Raw genomic sequence first — 15,215 nt, 5'->3', positions numbered from 1 at the left:
AAATCAAAATGTAAAAAGATCTCGTTAGTATATTGTATTATCTAGTAGATGAACGAAGGATTTGTCAAAATTTCAATTNTTAAAAAAATGGCAACGGTTTAATAAAAAGTTCATTTTTCAAGGTGTTAAATTTTTGAGTTTTTTGCCGTAAAAAAAAAGTTTTTAATTAAACTGAAAATCCTTCGTTCATCTATTAGATAATACAATATACTAACGAAATCTTTTTACATTTTGATTTCAGATGATCCGTTCTTGAGTAATCATGTCCACCGCTGAAAACTAGGCGCTCCAGGGCAACAGCTGCAGTTCCGCCATTTAAAAATATTTTTTAACAAAAAAAATTTAACATGTACTCCAAAACATGTACTAAATGATACCATTAATAGTTTTTAAATAAATTTTTATTTTGCTGTCGAAAAAAAAATCGTGAAAATGTCGTCATCTTTCGCGCTGCAAGTGTATATAACCCCTTAAGTAAAAATGTTTCAGCATTTTAAAATAATAAAATATTAATTTTAAAAAATATTGATTAAATATTTTCCAAAATAATTTGTTATTTTTTAATTACGATTTCTATACAAAGTAAATACAGTTGCGATTATCTCATTTTCTCACTTTTACTTTTATAATAAAAAGCATTTTTTATAAATAAAACTATTTTTTTTATACACAATGAATAAGATGGGCCAATGCAACAGTTATATCAGGATGTTGGTGCTACAATTTTATTATGTGATTTTACATACGTATCCTAGCTTCGACTAAACTGCGTGCTGTTATTTTCCGGATTCAACGCAATAAACAATCTAGCGCGTTTTCGCGGGGGAGGAAGGATTTATTAGATGCAAGTTAGCATCAAGTTCTTAATACGTGATAATACGGTCCTGTTTTAATCACGGGGGGTTGCGTTGAATCCGGAAAGTAACGGCACGCAGTTTAGTTAGGATACGTATGTAAAATCACATAATAAAATTGTAGCACCAACATCCTGATATAACCGTTGCATTGGCCCATCTTATTCATTGTGTGTAATACATACGGTTGCTAGATATACATATATATTTTTTTTATATTTCATTTTAAATATTAAAAAAATATTGAAAAACTTATGAATCTACATCATTCGGATCCAAATGACCCAAGCTAGATTTTTCAAGCGTCCCGTTTGAACATTCAATGTAAATAAAATACCGCCGTACAATGATTTAGGGGAAAGTTTAAAATGACATTAGCTACAATTGAAAATCTCATAGTGCCAATCATACAGAAATGCCAATTGATTACAACTTTTTTCGGGTCTAAAAGACCAACCGATATAATTGAGGATTAAAACATTCTTCGTAGCTTTACTTTGGATACCAAATGTGAAATCAAAGTGTTTCACTTTCACGCTTTAATAGAAAGAAGAAAAAAAATTCGGTCTCTCTTTGAAGTTCGAGCATTTCATTCCTTCCCGACCGAGCAATCGCGGGATTGATAACGCAATTAAAAATTCGGTACTCTATTCGCTAATTAAATCTTTTGGCCGTTCGGCCGAGTTCGTAATTACGTGCTCGAAGTTCGCTGCACGTTCGCGCACACTTTTGCCGCGATGTATTCCTGTAATCCTCCCTCTCCTTCCCTTGCTCTTTCTCTCTCTCTCTCTCTCTCTCTCTCTCTCTCTCTCTCGCGGTTTCTCGTGTTTCCCTGCGGCCACGCCTCCTGTCTCTACGTCCTCGCGTCTCCCTTTTCCGGCGGTTTCCATGGGCTTGCCGAAGGCGGATGCCAACTTCGCCAAGTTTCGGCGTAACCGTATAACGAGGTATATATGACGCCGCGCGGCAGTCAATCTGGTATCGCTAACCGTACTGTGTGCACGCGCGCGTGCATTCGAAATGCAGCGATGCCAGACATTTTAATGGCACGCCGATAGGTATAGGCACCTGTATTCGCGTTCGGCTCGAACTGTTCCGACGATTTCGAGCGCGAATACGCGAATCCCCGGGAGAAGGCTGGAGGAAAAAAAAAGAGAGGACCGAACATTTTCCATTACATTTACCTTTTTTTTTCAGACGCGGATACTCATCATTCACGCCGTCCTTCCAATCAAACTTTTCGAATGCGATCGCGCGCTTCGCGGGTCGCCCGGAAGTCAGTTTCATAACTACGTCAATGTGGCTAATGCAATGATAAATCGGTATTTCAGTTTGGAAGGAAGACTTCGGGTTTTTGGAGAGAAAAAAAGGTCAAACTGCGTAGAGGCGTCGCGTAATAACTTTATTGTTACTATATTCTTTTTCTTCTGATTCTTGGACGCAACATGTTAACTTACTTTATGTTTATACTGTAACTGATAATTTAACGACAAGTTAAAGCGACACGAAAATATATTTGGTCGAGATTTAATATCTCGTAATCTTTCGCAATTTTATAATCGCATATCTCCCTCTTTCCTTATAAAATCCAAATTTTCATATTTCCTAAAAGTCTAGCTGTCTAAGTGCTGTAACAATTAATAAGTCACGATATCGGTTTCTATCACGTGCAACGAAGAGATAGAACGCGATAAAGCGATCTTATATATCTGGGGAGAAACGCGAGATCCTTGTTTCAATAAAGCTCTTATCGTGAAAGAAGTCAGGAAGTCAAGTTATACTTTTTGCGGTATCTGTCTCTGTATAGATATATGTACATATACGTATGTGTGTACACTCTTCGCGCTGACCTCCCTTTGCGAGTGCAGTTAACGTCTCCATCGTTACATTGACCTAGATAAACGACGCCGTCGCGCCCTAAAATGCTGTGCAACGTTCAACGCGAAAAAAAGAGATGCGTGAGTGAGGTCGGTAAATTATACGGATGTTTTTATTTTCTTACCTCGCGCGTGCCACCTCTTTTACAAATTTCTGTAAAAATTCTCGAAAAGAAATTTTTACTAAAATGATACTTGAGAAAAAAACAATCATTGATTTCTTTTGTTTTACTCAATGAGGAAATAGCATTCCGAATAGGTCTATAATACAATATACAAAAAGGCTCGACTTACATATAACTTACATATATTTGAATTATATCTTACAAATTATGAATATAAAATTCTCTTTTCACTAGGCTTTTAAATTTTTATTAAAATATAAATATGTTTTTTATTTAATTAAAGTACATATTCTTAAACAACTTATCTTATTCTCCTTTACAAAGTCTCCAATTGTTATTAAACCAAAAATATAAAAAAGTATATAAAAAGTAAGATGTAAGTGCCATAATCAATGCTCAATATTTTACTAGTGATTTTTGGAAATTGATTAGAGTAAAACATTGTAACGAATTCCAATATCGAAATTATAATAAAAATTTAAAAAACTGGTTAAATAATCCGCTTAAAAAGAATTTATACATCTAATATTAAATCGTTTAACTCGAACAAAGTTTCTTTTTGTTTTAATCGAAAAATAACAGTTAATTTATCATTATTATGTTTTATAAAGTTTTACGTTATTCGAGAGCAGTGAAAAATCATATGATTTTAATAACTCAAGGAGAAAAAATAAAACACCACATTTTTCCCGATATTATTATTTAATTTAACTCTCTAAATATATTAAAATTATTCGTACGCATACACAACATTTACACTCACACACACACAACTTTTTATTTTTTCCATAAAAAGTAAAAAATATATTAATAAAGCAATAAATATATAAATTTACACAAAATATTGAATATCTTTATGTTCAAAAACATAAAGGTGAATTTTATTGCTTGAATAAATGTTAGATTTAATATGCAATAATAGTTCATTCAACGAAATTAATTTGAGATTCATAGAACAGAATATTCATCGTGCGTTTATTTCATAGCGTGTTAAATATTTTGTGGCGGCGACGAATTGGCTGGCGTACGGTGCTCGACGCTTGGCGCTCGTTTTTTTGCGGCATGTAGCGCGCGGTTGTTTGCACAAGTGACAAGGTTACCTTGCTGTTATTCGTGCGACTAGACTAAAGTAGTTCCACGTGTGTCGTGTCATCATCCGAAATACGTTCATTTCCCGTAAATAATAAGCGATTCAGCAACTGTGCGATTAATCACTTCCCACGTCTCGATTAACGTCGCGTAAACAAATCGAGACAACTATTTACCGAGACAAGTAATTCGCACGATTTATTCATTTAAAGCAAAAATCGAAATAATAACGTATAGAAATTATGAGTTATTATTTTTGTTGCGATATTTATTTTTCTTCTTAGCGATAATTATTGCTTTTTAATGTTTCGATTCGAGTATGAATTTCTAGTCAAACTTTAAATTTTATGATTTTATTACAAATTATACATTATTTTCGTATTAAAAATGGAATGATACGCGATTTACCGGAACGAACGATTCAAGTAATGGAAAGCCGTGATGTGAATCAGTGTTGTTTATAAATAATACTGGATGTATTTCGTAGGATTAACGCGTTCGAAATGTATTGCGGGAGTGCAATACATTTGAATTTCGATTGTATAATTCGGAACGGTTCATTGCGTTTTAATTAGCCATTAACTCGTGTCGTACCGCGGGGCATCAGAGTGAGTTGTCGTTTCCAAATTTTTCGCTCATTAGCGAAATGCAATCACGGAACGGCCCCGAGTCAGATTTTTTTTCACTTTAGCCCCAATGTGCAACATCGCATTGTGCGTTTAATTAATAAGCACAATCGTGATGTGTTAAGCCTATACTTTAAGGTTTAGCAAACGCATAAAATTGTAAAATCGATGTTTGTGACGTTTGTGTATCCATATATGATTTGTGGAAACATATATGTTTATCACAGATTTGTCGAACGAGCAACGTTGATACAATGCGATGACTATTTTATATTATGCACTTTGTAGAGCAGCCACATTACTAATTGGGAAGAGCTCTAGCGTCTATTCTTTTTTGCTTTCTGTCTCGCTCGACGAAACGATGAGGAGAGGTGGAAGCGTTTAGCTCGCGAGCAAATAAGTGTTGGATAGATCTGTCGTAGATGTTTATCTACGATAATGACTTAAATCGCATATTCATTATGTTATAACATATGATAACAGTCGCCGTAAAAGATGAATGTAAATTATTTGTTATTTACGATACGGGAATTGGGAAAAGTGCAGCATTGACTCGTGAAATTGGCCACGTGATTTGCCAATTCGATCTGTCGTTCGAGATACCGTCTGTCGCGCGAGACGTGCGTCACAACGTGTCAAGCGGGCCGTAGTTTGCGCATATTGTTTTCGCATTATTCTTCCGCCACGATCATAATAAAGTGCACGTCGCATATGATTAACGTCGAAAGTGTCGTGCAAAGTGTCGCGCGATTGTCATATTCCGTTTTTCTCTCTTTGAGTGACGCGCGTGAGATTGTAACCTTATTTTCGGAAGATCTATTGTACGAAAGTGCTACAAGAAAAAGCAACTCGGAAGAAACTAAGAGAAGGGATAAGTCTAGGAGGCCTCAGAAATGGTGGATGCAATCTTAGGGTAATTTGTTAGCTACATAATATTTGTTATATATTGCATCAATCTTCTTTCTCCGATTTGTGTTGTCTATATTGATATACAGAAGATTTATAGATTTCGATGTAAGATGATGATTTATATAAGTTTATCTTTATTAAAAAAATTTTTTTATTTATAAATTTTTTTTATGAAAATTTATTATATTTTATATTTAACATAAATATAAAAACTTTCTTTAGAAATTATATTAAGATTTTATTAAATATTAGTCACAAGCGTATATGCTATTTAGCTTTTTATATAATAGTATTCAAATCAATTATGCTATCACGATAATCCAAACTTTATGAGCAGTCAAACACGATCTCTGCACTAACAGTTACTTTTGCAGTAGATACGAAGTGAGCAAAGCGAAACTAATTAATGAATTACAGGAAGACAACAATAAAGTCAATTTGATTTAACACGCTTTTTTTTTTAAGAATGGATTACTTGAAAAACGAATATAAAATTTGATGCAAGCAACAATTTACTTTTTTCAAGTACTTATTGTTAATTAAATATTTTGGGCGTTACTATAATTTGAATTTGTTTGTATTTTGCAGATTAACGTGGCGTCGCAATTCTGCGCATCGGTGAGTGTGAAATAATTTTTTCGTTGTGTTTTACTCAAGGTAATGAATCTTCGAGTGAAACAAAATAAATGTTACAAATAAATACGTCTTTCATAAAATCATTGTCTTAAAATGGATGGATTAGGACAGATTAACGATCCAAATAGGGTAAATCCGGTATATACGCCGCATCTATTAAAAACTTAATTTATCAGATATCTATTAAGCCATTTATCTATTAAGTTTAAGTTAAATGAATTATGCCAGTAGAAACTTTAGACTGTTTACTATTATAAAAAAAATATTAGGAATCCAAATTATTTATTTTTTATATTAAAAAAGAAATTTCTTTAAACCTTTGCATTTTTGCCTTATAAAAATAGGGGTTATACGGCTACTCATGAGTGGGATAAATAACTCGAAAAATATACAAATAATCTAAATAATAATAGTGATTAACACGTGAATTGACAACGTAATTTGCATTTACTCATTAATAAATAAATAAAAAACGTATTATTACAGATTATGAATAAGTACATACGTAAGTATATACATACATGAATGTTATGATTAATGTATTGTAAAGGATTAATGTATTGTATTATCACGTATTATTATTTACTTTTATATTTATAAATAAATAATAGAGCGTCTGTGTTATGGCACAAATCCCACGCGCTAGAAATGCCGTATATGCCAAACAGATGGGATATAGGAGACAATAAACTAAACAAAGAATACAAGAGCTAAGCACTTGTATTTTGCTATGCTCTAACCTTTACTAAACCTCTATACTTAGGTATACATATACCACGAAATAATCACGAAACCTTTTACATTTTCTACAATAATCATTTTATGTAGATTATAACTTATGATTGCGCTACTTATTACAGTGATAAATCAATTTAACTTACAATAATTTTATAAATATTAACAGTAAAAAAACTGAAATCACAACACAATACTAATATAACATAAAAACATGTAACAGAGTGGTTGCGAGAAAATTAGTTTCACTTCTATTTTTTCTGACTTCTGCGGCGTAAATCCTCGCGCGGCGTATATACCAGGTTTACCCTATTTAACCTTGGAACATAATCTCGATATAATCATTCGATCTATTACGCATACAAAAATATTCATATGCGAAGCTCATAAAATATTATTGGTTTAGTCACATTTACTGATATGTTTGCTGCTCTAATTATACATGTTTAATATAATATTTTCAGAAAACGCGATTGACAACAACATAATAAAATATAATATTAATTATTGAATACGTCATATTTCAACAAGCTTGCGAAGTCATTACATAGATAAACTAAAGTAATAAAAAAATATTCAAACCATAACAATATTATTATTTTTAAAAAATTATTATTTTATGTAGGAAAGACCGGGGCCGGTTGTCGTACGGGATTGGTTGTCAAAATGCTTATAACTTAATTAGTACATAGCAGAAAGATCTCTTTTTTTAATTGTAGATTGCTAATTTAATATTAATTTGCTGTGTAAAATGATTTGCATCAAAAACATTGTATATATTATTTATAACGACTTTTACAAAAATGAAATCGATAAGTAAATTTTTCTTATCTCCTATTTTGTTGTCTGAAAAGTTTGTGGCATTATCAATTGCGATTTCCCTGTAATCATAGAAAATGGCATGTCTTAAAAAAAATTTTTGCTGTAGTTAAATAATCATTCTGACAAAGATTGTAAATATAATTTCTTTTATTAAAAACGGCCATGTGGGGTGGATTGACCCAAATAAGCCAAGATTAGTTGTCACACGTCGGTGATTCCGTACGTCAAACGCGGCTCCGTCAAAACGGAAAGAATTTACTCATACGAATTATGTAAATAAGAATCAATCAGTGCAGCGTTGGTTACACACAGACATAGCATCTCCATCCGCTCTATCTTTTTTTCGACTAGGCAGCGTCTGATTACTGGGATAAGTGAATTCTATTGTTTAAAGGTTAATTGAGGTTAAGTGAGTTAAAATTATGGTACGAAAACAAAAAAGGAAGACGAATAGGGCTAAAACTCCGCCTGATACTGTTTTAAAAGCTGTTAGAGCAGTGAAAATATATAATTTATATTTATCCATCCGACAAGCTGCTCTGGAATTGAATATGAATTACCGTACTTTAAGTCGTTACTGCAAGAAGATTCCAGAAGAGGATTATTTGTATGAAAATGTTACTATTTCATGTGGGCTATGTTAAAAATAAGCAGATTTTTATTAATTTTCAAGAGCAGCAATTAGTTGATCATATTCTACATGCTTCGGATATTTATTTTGGTCTCTCGTAAGAAAATCAGAACTTTAGCTTATAATCTAGCCCGTCGCAACTCAATTCAGATGCCTCCGTCTTGGATTAAAAATAAAATGACAGAAGAAGATTGGTTTATAGCATTTATAAAACGTTACAATAAACTTTCAATTCGAAAACCAGAAGCAACAAGTAAGGTAAGAGCGACGAGTTTCAATAAAACTAATTTTAAGCTCTTTTATAAAAATTTGGAAAAGGTTTTATCTCGTTATCGTTTTAAATACAATAATTATTCCTATTTCTTAAAATATAATACTAATATTAAAATAAAAATATTATTTTTTGTACATTTATCTTTGTAAGAATATAAGACAACCAATCCTGGAACGTGTGACAATCAACCCCGGATATGGGGTTCATTGTCACATTTTCACAGTTTTACTTAAAATTGAATAACTTATTTGTACGATAACATATTTCAAAATAATATATATTTTTTAATAGTTAAGGGCTATATATAGGTATATTATGATGTACATAATATTTCAAAATCTTGCATCCACTTTTTTCTAAAAATCACTAATCAAAAACTGTGACAACCAGGCCCGGTTTTCCCTAAATTTATATTTTCTCAATAATGAAGATTAAAACAAAACATTTTCTACTGAATTTTACGTAAAATAAAATTATTAGTATTTATAAAACACGATAGAAAAATTTATTGATATATATATTAAAACACATTTCTTTATTTACTTTTTTCTGTCTTCTCCAATATTATTTTAATTGAAATTAAGATTTACTCGACTTCTATATCTCTTTGAAATTAAGTAAATTTTATATGAATTGATTCGAAAAAAACAACATTCAGAAATTTTTTAAATATGCATATTTGATATATTATACACAGATATAAATAAAAAAATAAAAGAAGAAATTTGCATTTATTTATATAAAGAATACTAATTTTGTTTTAATTTTTTATAGTCTATTTAGTAATATTTTGTATCACTTGACTTTGTATTATTCGAAGTAAAATAATGAGGTCTCCAATAAATATTCTATATCGCGAAACAAAAACTTTTTACATAAATTATTTTATTATTATTTAATTTTTATTAGTTCACCGTTTGTGTGAAAAACTTAAAATAAATTATTTTATTATTATTTAATTTTTATTAGTTCACCGTTTGTGGAAAAAACGTAGTGCTTTTTATCGGCGTAATATTAATTCATTAAAGAAAGAATTCTTTTTTTAAGAAGCTAAACATCAAAGTGACTATTTTTCGCAATGATATGAAACATTCTTATACTTGGTAGTTTCGCACTACGTGCGGAGATTTTGAATAAGGCAACAAGCGCAAAAATGTAATTTAATTCTCTTCGTCGTCAAATCTCGCTAATTCGAGGTTTTAAAATACAATTTTCAATACGCTGAATAAAGATGTTACCGTGATTCTCTCTCTCTCTTTCTCTCTCTGTGAAATAATTCAACTATGTACAGTCGAATCTCGATAACTCGAATCTCAAGGGACTAGAAAAATTGTTCGAGTTATAGAGTTTTCGATTTATCAAAATTCAAGTAAAAAAGGGTTAACATATGAAAATTTGACTTACGGAGACTTTGTACGAGAGTTCATAATTTTTCAATTATAATGGCTTTTAGAGGAAAAAAATCAATATTTAACAGTGATTATTTATTGTATACATATGATAAATGTAATCATAAAACAAAATACCAGATTATTACTCACGGTTACACAACTACAACTAGCTACAACTTCGAATTATAGAGGTAGCGACAATGAAAGTTCGACTTATAGAGGTAAACTTCGAGACTTTGTAGAGTTCTGGTTACTTTAAATTCGAGTTACAGAGATAAAATATATATCTAAATATCTGATAAATAATTCGAGTTAAGGTAGATTTTATGTCGTTTTATAGAGGTTTTCTGCAGCGGAGCGGAAGGGGATGAACAAAATTTTTGTCTCATAGAGATTTTCGAGTTCTAGAGGTTCGAGTTGTCGAGGTTCGACTGTATTAAGATCATTTCGTTTAGAACTGCAGTATAACATAACTACTTTCTTTCAATACTTATTCCTTTTCATTACAAGTTTAAGTTTTATATTTTGCAGATTTTTTTTTATTACCCTGAACTGAAATAAAGTTAATCGTTTAATCGTTTCTAGAAAGTAATATTTCAGTTTCGCGGTATTTCGAAAATTTATTAATATATCGCATAATACTGCAAAAACTAACTGCATGGTCGTTTCGTGTATCGTTCTCCAAGATCGTGGAAAGACTTTATTTCCGCGTGAAAAAATCCTATTAACGCGAAATAAATATGAGAGAGATGTTAAGCGGGATGATTTTTCGCGTATATCGCGTGCCAAATTATAGCGTGACGATTGTCACGGATAAGTCGACGCGAACGCGCGTGAACGCGAGCGTTTACCTCCCGCGCGCGCACCGCGTCGCAATATTCACTCCGTCGACCGACAAACTGCATAAAACACGTGCTCCGACCCGTAAATTCATCGCCGGGCTTCGTGCGGTAGTTTGCCGTCGTGGTAATTGATATCGCAGTTTGATATCGGCTGACGTTGTGTCGGGAAAGAGGAGGAGGGGGGGCTCGGTGGAATAGGGGCTGCATAGAGTGCACAGAGAGAGAGAGAGAGAGAGAGAGAGAGACGACGACGACGACGAGAACGGACGAGAGGAGTGCAAGGGGATGTTGGTGGCGGATAGCGGAGGTGAGGGGGTTGAGGGAAAGAGAGTGAGGAATAGTGAGGATGGCGAAGGTGGATAAGAGAGGAGAGGGGAAGGAAGAGGAGAATGGCCATGGCGGGATGAAGAGAAAGAGAAGAGGAAGGGGAGTTATGGGGGATGGTGTACGAGTAGGGGAGGATGGACGCGGTCACTATGGCAACCATGGCTGGGTTTCAGGGCTCCGCATCGGTGAGATGGTTTGGGTAATGTTCCAACGCGCCTTGGAATAGATTTCTCTCGCTTTGCCACCAAATGGGGTTAGTCAGTGCTAAACGCATGCCCGTTTTCTTCGCGCCTTTTTTTTCCTACCTTTTCCTTCTTCTGTCTCTCTCTTTCGTTGTCTATTGTTTGAATATCGCTAAACAGGAAACTTTAGACCTATTGAAATTGCCATGTTTTATTGCGTCTTAATCTATGAATAATTATAGATTAATCATAGGAAAGAAAGAACAATTTTTTTAATCTATTCAATTGCGTTGCACGATTATTCCTATAAGCCAAAAAATAAATAAATGTTGCGACGTATCTAGAATTCCTGTTGTGACGATGATGAAAAGACATGACTGAAGTTTATAATCTAATCAACTAATGTATTTTAATAATTTCTTCATTGCCCTTGTTTTGTTAAGAGTACTTATATTTTAATACAATAATTATATACATAAATATTATAATTAATATTATATTATCGCTAAAGTGTTGTGTGTTATAAATAATTTTTATCAAGAGTGTACTATAGGATTTATTCACAAGAATAAATAAATTTATTTGTTGATTTATAATCTGAAAATGCCAGAAGGATAAAATCATTTGAATTCATAATTTAGAATTCAATTAACGTGACTTTGAAAAAGGAAAGAAACATTGAAATTCACTACGAATTCATAAAAATTTCAGGTGAGATTATTAATAGATTCGTTCTCTCTCTCTCTCTCTCTCTCTCTCTCTCTCGTCTCGGTTTCGCTGTTGCAAAAAGCCTGATAACCAGCATCTTACGACATACACATCGTGACGGGCGAAAAATCGCGAGTTGCAAGCTTATTGCGCGTCGTACGTTATCCCTCGTGTAGCGTGTCCGCTACGACGCGATTCTCACACTGTAAGAATGATGACAGAGAAAGGAAGGACGGGGACATGGTACTGGCTAGATGAGAAAGTGGTTAGACCTCGGAGCTGTGTGTATATGTGTATGTGTATGTACGGGAGCTGAAACGAAAAAGAGAGAAAGTAAAATATAGGAAAGAGTGAAGTGATATTTATTATATGTCCTATATGACGCGCATCTATTTAGAGGATTCTAAATAATACGAAAAAGTAGTATCTTTTCTGTGGAGTAGTATATGATCAAACTTACATTGTTAGACCGGAACTGAAAACTCGGATTTCATGAAATTCTGTGGAAGAGAATGAAAGGAATAAGCAGAAATTTTTTGTATACTATTTGTGATGTTAATATTCGTGACGTTTATTTTTGAAATTTTGATGATATCATTCTGCCTTTATAATTGATTAAAAATAAAAAGAAATAAAAAGGTCACTTAAAAGGATAAAAGAAAAGAGATTTCAACCAAGACTTAATCATGAATAAGTCGGAAGAGTTTTAGTCACTCAAAACTTTAAACTTTAATGTTTTGATCGCGATTCTAAGATCATGAACTTGAAGAAAGGATTGAACGCGTTCTTGAATTTCGATCATAACTCCAATTTCTTTATTGAAAGAAAATGTACATTGTAATGTTTGATAAATCTATTCTCACTGCCTGTTTTATTCGATCTATTGTCTGTATCTATTGTTTAATATGTTAATATCTCGTTTTAATTCACAATGAGATCGATAATGATATCATATTCTAAAATAGATTGTTTTTCAATCATATTTCTATTGTTTTAATTATTTAGTTCAATTTTTTCCTTGGACAGTAATCTTGTATATTTTATGACTAATGTGTTTTATAATGCATTCTGTTTTTTTCGTATAGAAACACATAAAAATAGTCAGTATAATTGTTACATTTTTATTACAGGTGGGAAAGATAAAAAGCGAAAATTTTTCCCTCGTCGAAATTGTGACATGTATCTTTTAAAACAATAGCATTTTAAAAACAGCAAAAATTTATTGATTTAGTTATGATTATTGTTTTAAATTATGTCTGCATTAAAGTACATATTAAAAATTTTTCAGAATTATGAGTTTCAATTTTCAATCAAACGCAGAATAAACATATAAATTTACTTTCTGTGTAAATCGCATATCATTCAACTTCATATATTTGTTTTCTATTGATCGTACAAAAACATCATATTTATACACAAAGAATATAGAATTATTTACACTATATCTCCATTTATCTATCAAAAATTAAAATCTTGAAAGATGAAAGAGTACTCTTTTAGATAAAAACGTTTCAGACATTTTTTTCACTTAATCTCTTTTTAGAACGTTTCATTTTTTTTATTTAAATCAATCTTTTTATTTGAATCTTGATATTCTTGATATTTTGATACAATAATTTCATACGAATGCTGTTTTGTATTATAAAATAATGCGCAAAACTTTCGGTAGAATGCTATGAATTATTCTTTCATTAGAGCTCACGAACTTTATACAGAAAACGGTGAACATTATTCGTTAAGCGCTTATGAACGCTCGAAAAGATGAACATTTCATACGACGCGCGAATGAGTTGCCTTATTTATGCAAAACACTTGGAAGTTCCTCGGCATGATGAAAAGGCGGCCGAAGAGGCAGTCTCACAGAGTGAGAAAGAAAGAAGCGAGTAAGAGTATGGAGCGAGGATGTCGGTATCGAGGTCAAATGCCCTGCAAAATAGACGAGCCGCTCGTTTGCATTCGCCTCCTCGTGGTTTAGTATATCGGGACCTGCTGTGTTACTCACACATCGACGACCAAACGATCGATATTTCCGCCTGTATTATTTCGACAAACCATAAAGCCGCGTTGACCCATTAACGCGTGTCGCAAATTCGCCGCGCGATTACGAAGGTCTTCCTCTCTTTGACACTCAAGGAAATCTATAATATGTTGCTGTATCGTTTAATTTTATTCTCGGGAAAAGATTCTTTGAGGATATATATAAATCTATTGCAAATTGTGTACATTACCAGATTTAAATGTTATTGAAATTATAAGATTGGCACTTCTAGAACGCTCGGTATATACACGTTAAAATTTGCAGATATATCGCCGCGTTGAATAGAAAAATGATATAAGTAAAAAAGCATTAATGATTTCATGTCATAATTGAATTGTAATTATTACGACAATGCTGTATCGATTTCTCGATCGATAAAATTAAGATAAATGTGAGATATATGTACCGTCGTATTGATAAAAAAGTAACACAATTAATAAGTCATACAATTTTTAATGATTGAGATAATAAAAGGAAGAATCAATTTCTTTTCATTATCTCAAAAATGCTAATTTTTTTACTTCGATTTGTGTCAACGCAACGATATACAATACATGATATATATATATATATATATCTTTGTATTGTATATCGTTGCGTTGACACAAATCAAAGTAAAAAAATATATATATATTCTCACATTTGTCTTAATTTTGTCGAGAAATCGGTAAAGCATTGTTGTAATTGTTGCAATTCAATTATGGTTTGCGTCGAGTCATTAATGAAATGGAGTGCCTGAATATATTATGCGATTATAGATTAAACTGCCATTACAGAATCGTAATTACGATGTAGTATGCGTTCCATTTCAAGAGATATCGATTAACATTTCGCGCTCGTTAGATAGACGCGCCGATTGTCTCATCGTCGATCACGTGCATAATCATGACATACATCATGTACCTATTCGTACCTTTGTTTATACATTGAAGAAATTATGCGTTTTCACACAAACACAAATATTAGTAGAGGCCAGATTTCCTGAGAATCGATTCCAATTTTATGTAACGTCATATATCGATAATATTGATAAATAAATCGACGATATTTTGCTTTTTAATAAATCTGAAGTTTTTTTTTGTACAAGCAATAAGATTAATCAAACTTATACAACACACACACACACACACACACACACACTCTCTCTCT

General features: G+C 32.3%; 1 long non-coding RNA gene across 1 annotated transcript in view; it reads left to right on the top strand.

Annotated features, from left to right (window-relative positions):
- The first annotated feature begins 5,193 nt into the window (after positions 1–5,193).
- The window catches only part of LOC105460428, a 19,522-nt gene continuing 9,500 nt past the window's right edge, over positions 5,194–15,215 (top strand). Inside the window, exons 1-2 of the long non-coding RNA XR_975829.1 lie at positions 5,194–5,484; positions 6,069–6,098. This is a non-coding gene — a long non-coding RNA (uncharacterized LOC105460428). The remainder of the gene's footprint in view (positions 5,485–6,068; positions 6,099–15,215) is intronic.

This window comes from Wasmannia auropunctata, unplaced genomic scaffold (assembly GCF_000956235.1).
Source record: "Wasmannia auropunctata unplaced genomic scaffold, wasmannia.A_1.0 LD336101.1, whole genome shotgun sequence".
NCBI lineage: Eukaryota > Metazoa > Arthropoda > Insecta > Hymenoptera > Formicidae > Wasmannia > Wasmannia auropunctata.
Note: the sequence above shows the minus strand (reverse complement) of the source record. Positions and strands in the feature narration are given on the sequence as shown.